The 6,193-nt window shown below is 38.7% G+C and overlaps 1 long non-coding RNA gene across 1 annotated transcript; it reads left to right on the forward strand.

Moving 5' to 3' along the window:
* Positions 1-555: 555 nt before the first annotated feature.
* Positions 556-5,949, forward strand: LOC104468376. Its single transcript, XR_727621.1, has 3 exons — positions 556-612; positions 3,261-3,384; positions 5,774-5,949. It is a non-coding gene; the product is annotated as an uncharacterized LOC104468376 (long non-coding RNA).
* The last annotated feature ends 244 nt before the right edge of the window (positions 5,950-6,193 follow it).

Below are 6,193 nucleotides of genomic sequence, written 5' to 3' on the forward strand. Positions count from 1 at the left end.
TGCTTTGTGGTAGGTGAGCTGCCAGCACAGCATGAGTTGGAAGGACTCCTGTATAGACCAGCTTTCTGAGTTGGAATAAGGTGTCTTTCTAAAGATGCAGACGTGTTCTCAATAAGGAAGGAGGGTCAAGATTCTCTTGCCGTCCTTATCCTTTAAGCACTTCTGTATGCAGAGCCCTGCAGCCTGCAGTGAGGGCTCAAGTATGGGAAAAGTGGTTTGCCCTGAAACATTTCCTTGTATCTTGAATGATACCGTGTGTTTACTTTTTTCAGCTTAAGAAGTAGTTTTTATTTTCCTTCAAAACCAGAGCCTGTTGAGAATGTAGTTCAAATGCCTTTGAATAATATATGTATGGTATTAATATCCCCATGTAATGGTGATTATAAATCTCATAAATAAATGTCAGCGCTGTAATGATTTTGTTCTGTTTTCTTGCCCTAGAGCTTTGATATTACCCGTGTGATCAAGGAGGTCAATTTTGTCAAAGTTAGTTTCTTATCAGCCATTTCATATGCAGCAGAGCAGAGCAGATGTCACAAAGCATACAGCATCCCCCCGGCGTGCCCTCCACCTGTGCAGAAAGGAGAGTGCCATGCTAATTTCATCAGAAAGGTAGGGACAGAATTGTCTGTCTCTGGCTTCAGGCTTGGAAAGATGAATGCGCCACGTGCTGTCCTTACAGATGTATTCTGAAACCTGCAATGTCATTTTATAAGTAGGGCATATTTTTCATTGCAGTTTCCTTCCCCTGTGCCCCCCATATATCTGTAGTCTAGCATGTCAATAATACAAAAGGCATAAGGGCATAAGAAGGCCAGGCTTCGTATCTAGGTGATAAGAATATTTAAAAGGCTGTCTTCATTAAGGAGTCAGCAAGGAGACTTGCTGCTAAGAGAGCAGGATAGCATTGGAAAATATGTAATAATTATATTTTTGATCCACTGGGTGGGTTTAGCAATGTATGCTGACAATAGAGTTCACTGCTGCAAATAACAGTGTATATTGCCAAGGCTGTAAAAATCCCAGCCAAGCGGCTTTGTGAGTGTTTGCTATTGCTCACGTGCTGTGCTATTTATACTGGGCAGCTCTGGCATGTCCCAAGAAGTGTTATCTAACAGAGGACCTGATCTCATCTCATTATGGTGTTGTGAAGTGTGACTTATAAGTACATATTTAGTGAAAACAACTGTGTGATATGCAATGAATGAAGTTCTGAAACTCTGATTTAAGGCATGGCTTCATTGCTGTTAAAACTCAGTCAAGGCAGACTATCACTTGAGCAGCATCTCATGTATTTCTGATAGCTGTGCAGCAGCTAGAGACAGTGGCTAGGTGATCTTATTTTGGAATTTCTCTTTTTGGGTGTTTTTGCATGTTTGTCTCCACTTAAATGCCTTTCTTGTTAATTTTATTTTTAATATTTTTAATAAAGTCCTTTTAGAGCCTCCTCAAAAAAATTACTATAATCCTGTTAATGTAAACCTGGATGTAATTTCCCTTAAAATTTGTTAAGGGAAGGATGGACTCCATGTTGTCCTGGGAAGATCCTTCAGGATTAAGATGTTGTCTTTATTGCTACTTGTGGCTACTTTTATTTTCACAACATTTTAGAAAGTTGATTAATTTTTCTGAACCCACTGTGTTTCTTAGAAATCAACGCAGGGAAGAAGGCTCTTAAACAGCTCTAGTCTTATTTGTAGAGCAAAAATGGCCAGGAATGATTTCATGCTTTGTTGAACTATACCTTTACATTTGTAAGAAAGTACCCTAGTGCTTTTCCTCAAATGAGTAGTTTGACTGTGGTTGGAAGCTGCTCCAGACATTTCCAAAAACATTTTCAGTTCCAAGTGTATGACAACAACAGCAGCGATGTCACCTTTACAAGTAAACATACTAGGACATTGCTAAAGTAAGCTGGCTGCTTACCATCTTATGGTAACAGAGAGCTGTTTACGTGCTTGAGGTTCAGTATTAAGTGCAGTAAACCTACCTAAATCGTAACAGGAATTTGTGGCAAAACACAAGCCTTTCACTGGTAACGTACTTCAGTGACATAAGCATATTGCTCGTATGACATACTGTTTCTGGTAGCAGTCTTTGCAATATTTATAGTGAAACTTGACAGTCTGTGAGTGATTCATTTGTTTATTTTTTATAAAGGCAAAATTACTTTCAATCTGACTTGTTTTCTAAGAATATGTTGCCCCTGTTTTTTTACACTTGAAATAGGTACAGTGCTTGCTTCCTGGAAAGCTCTTTTGCAACTTGATAGGCAGGCAGGCTGACTCCAGCCGTGCAAGGGATAGGCCAGACTTGTGCAATGTGTTTTGCCAAAATTAGTATGCCAGCTGTACGTTACTAGTCTCTAAATTTAGAACTCTAGGTCACTGTACAAGACTTTAAGGAGATCTATTGTGTTTGCTTTGGGGGCCAGGGCTGTGTGAAACTTGGAGGGGAGCTGAATTGATGTCTTCAAGGGATTCGTTAACTAGAGGTCTTGCCAGGTTTGAAAACAGATAAATGGAAAGCAGTGTAGGTACTTCTCTGCCTGACCAGCATTTTATAATTCTGACAGTTACTCTGATGTTGGGACCAGAACTAAGCTATTTCTCAACCATGTTTTTGTTCCCTTTGTGTTTGTATAAGAGAACCATAAAAGGGCGAGAAGCAGTGAACATGACTGAACTACACAAATGCACCAGATGTACACGTCTCTTTCCTTGTACTAATCTGTGGTGTTACAACAAAAAATAGGGGATGAAGTATTTCAGATATACCCTTGATTTTTAATTTGGTATTGTTCTTTTAGAATAGTTTAACATTTGTAACCATCAGTTTTCTGCTTGCTTTGTCTTTTAGGTATACAATTAAATACTGACATTACAAACTAAGATAATTCAGAGCTGAATTGAGAGAAACCTGCTGGCTTGGTTGTTTGATCTTTACTGTTTCTTTTTTTTTTTTTTTAGGTGGTGGGCTAGGTGGTGTTTTGCTCTCTCATTAATATAACATTTTGCTATACATTGATGTTTAATACAAAATTGCATTTTTTATGTAATATAGGCAGCAGCAGCAGAGTTCTGGGCAAGAAATAAGAGAAAAAATAGTGTAGGCTCTTCTGAGTTTATGGAAATTGGAAGATTTCTTTCAGTGCATAGAAATATTTTATTTCTAGAGAGCAAATATTTTTTTATTTCTGACACAGCATCAATGTCTGTGTGAAAAGTAGGCAATTGTAACACAATCATTCTATATTCTAGGAGCAGTGTTCATTTAGTTGGGACTGGGGTCCTTCTTTTCCCACTCAAGGAATCTGGAAAGATGTTAGGATTGAGGCCTATAACCATTATCACCTGATTTACTTTTCTTTGACTTCTTCCTTTGGTAAGTCATGGTACTACTTTTTATTGTTATTTCACCTTTGGAATACAAACCATTTTATTGTTAAGCTCAATTACCTGTTCGTTTAGGAAAGGTTCTATTGTTTTATTATGGCTTTGTGTGCAGTTCTAACTACAGCACACCTTTTAGGTGTTGAAACAGTACTTCAGTACAAACAGTAGTGATTAAAAATGTCAGTGTCTTTCTTGGCTTGAAGAACCCCGAGTTACTGCAGAAACATACGTAGTATAGCTGAGGTTAGCCCCTGTTTTCCTATTTTGAAAAAAAATATTTTTTATTGACATGTGTTTTCACCAAAACTGACAAATAAATATGTCTCACTTTTGTCTCATCTCCATTTAAAACAAAGGCAAAGCTGCTATGGGAATTTAGCTTTGTGTTGGGAAGACAAATGCACAGTGAGCAGAGTTCCAACAGTGATGAATTTTCAGGAAACAACGTGAAGTTGAGAGAGAAGAGCAGTTGTGCTGTGCAAGGATAATTTGTGAAGGCTGCAATTTGAGAGGATAGCCTCTAAAAAAAAACTACCTGTTTTCCTTCTTTGACGTGGTCTTTGATTTTCCTCTCCTTTGTCCTGAAGATATTGCAGCTGAGCAAAAGTAGTTGATTTTCTGTTGAAACTTCTGTAAATGGTAATAGGCCCCATTGCAGACCACCCGCATGCTTTTTTCACTGCCTGTTGAGCCCAGTCTTCAGTGGAGTAAAGGCTAGCATGTGAGTCCTCTGCACTGGGTTGAATTTCAGCCCTTGGGAAAAGAGTTGTTGTGTATGAATAAAAGAGGAAGACGTCACTCCCTGGCTGCTTTTAAAGCTTCCTGAAATAGCTGCAGGTCTTAGCTAGAATTAACGTGACTGGAATTTCCATGGAAAGCCCCTGCACAGACTCTGTGGGCTCTCTAAAATTTAGATACAGTAAAAATCTTTCCTGGTCCCTCCCACATTCCCACAACTCCACCTTCTGGTAGGTAAAGTCTTGCTCTCTGGGTAAGGGGACAGAGCAAGCCTCTTTCATTCAGCAGAGTGGTTTGGAACCAGAGCCAGGGCTTATTATTGTTCAAACATAATAACATTTGAAAAATAAAGAGTAAATTAACAATTTGAATTTAAGCTGCCTGTGAAGTTACATTGCTAATCAGATTTGGTGTCATAGCCTTTTGACCACTGCGTCTGTAAAAGATTCATTGTTCTTGATTTCTCTGCCTAGACCCCACAATTAATGCAGTTAAGGAGTAGTCTGGAATTTCTGTATGCCCTTGGAGGGGGGGGGAAACTGTCTATAATGGCTAACACTTGCAGGGTGGGTGTTTTTTGACCCCTTCAACATTTCTGAAAACTGGTCTTCCCCAAGTGATGTTTGGTGTAATATAAACTTAGGAACATATTCATTGCTTTTCATTCTACAAAAGACAGTGAAAATCACATCAGGGCTGAATGTTACTCTTTCCTTTTGGAGGGAGCTCTCTTTCTCTCCTGGAGGAAGGAGAGCTAGAATGTATACATGAAAAGAGAAAGTAAGTGATTAGTAGTTTGTATATACAAAATGTGTCTTTGTTCTAGTTTTCCTTGTTTTCTGTTTTATTTGCTTTTGCTTAGATAGATGCTCATCTGTAATATTTGAAGTATAGGATTAACCAGGCTATGTTTTTAGTTGCTGAAGTTAATGAGAAATTTACACATTAATCTTGAGTACTCTTGACCCTGGCTTGCCTTATTCAGTGAGATCTGTAAAAGGAGAGGACTGCCTGAGGTAACTGTAGAGAGATCTCAGAGAAGTCATTAACTTGTTTCCTCTACCACCCTTTGATGGCAGAAGGGACATAAAAATACAGCCCATCAAGTCTAGACACAACGGGCCCAATTCATCCCCAGCATAACTCCATTCATTTTGTCTAGTGACTCTGGGATGAATTCAGCTCGTTTTCTGTTAATACAGTTTTTGTTTCATTGACAAAAGTGATTGTACTGCCTTGTGATTACGATCTTTCCCAAAGAGTACCATGTTCATATGAGTGCTGACTAAAAGCAAATACAATGTCTATGTGAGCTGTTGGGAAAAAATCCTCCCTTATGAAGTGACTGGTGTCATGGTCTCTGACTTTTGTACAGAACTCTGGAAAACCCCTGGATGGCTTTCAAATGAAAAAAGAGAGAGTTATAAATCATATTGCGTAGTTCTCTTCTGGGTCAGCAGATGTAAACACAGATATCAAATGCACTAAACAAGAAGATTAACCTTGTAGGCCTGATTCAAACAAGGCCTGAAAAGGGTTAAATTTAATCTGAAATTGTTTTTTTGACAAGAGATCATGTTAACTAGTAAGTATATAAACACAATTCCTAAATTCTCATTTTTTTCTTCTCCTTCACTTAGTAAAGAGTGCTCAGCAGTGGAGTCTTGAAATTGAGTCTATTTTTGATGTAGTCAGCTCCAAGCCAATTGCAGGTATTGTGACTGTGCACATTCCCAAATTGCAAACGCAGAAAACATTCAGTGTGAAGCTTCAACCTGGAGAAGGCAGTGTTGTGCTGCTTGTAAACATCAACAAGGTAAGGAGGTACATGTGGAACCCTAGCCAACTGCAAAATGTTTCCCCTGGTTTCCAATGTGACTTTTTGCCTTCATGCCAGTTTTAGCCCTCCTTCACCTTCCTTACTGTGTTCCTGAATTTAGCGACAGTTCTGCACCTCTTACAGGATAGGAGAATAGTTCTTTTCCTCTCTAAAAATGGATGTCTGTGAGGCTATGTAGCTCAGTGTCAAAAAGATCATAGAATCATAGAATCATGGAATC

This window comes from Pterocles gutturalis, unplaced genomic scaffold (assembly GCF_000699245.1).
Source record: "Pterocles gutturalis isolate BGI_N339 unplaced genomic scaffold, ASM69924v1 scaffold35499, whole genome shotgun sequence".
In the NCBI taxonomy this organism is placed as follows: domain Eukaryota; kingdom Metazoa; phylum Chordata; class Aves; order Pterocliformes; family Pteroclidae; genus Pterocles; species Pterocles gutturalis.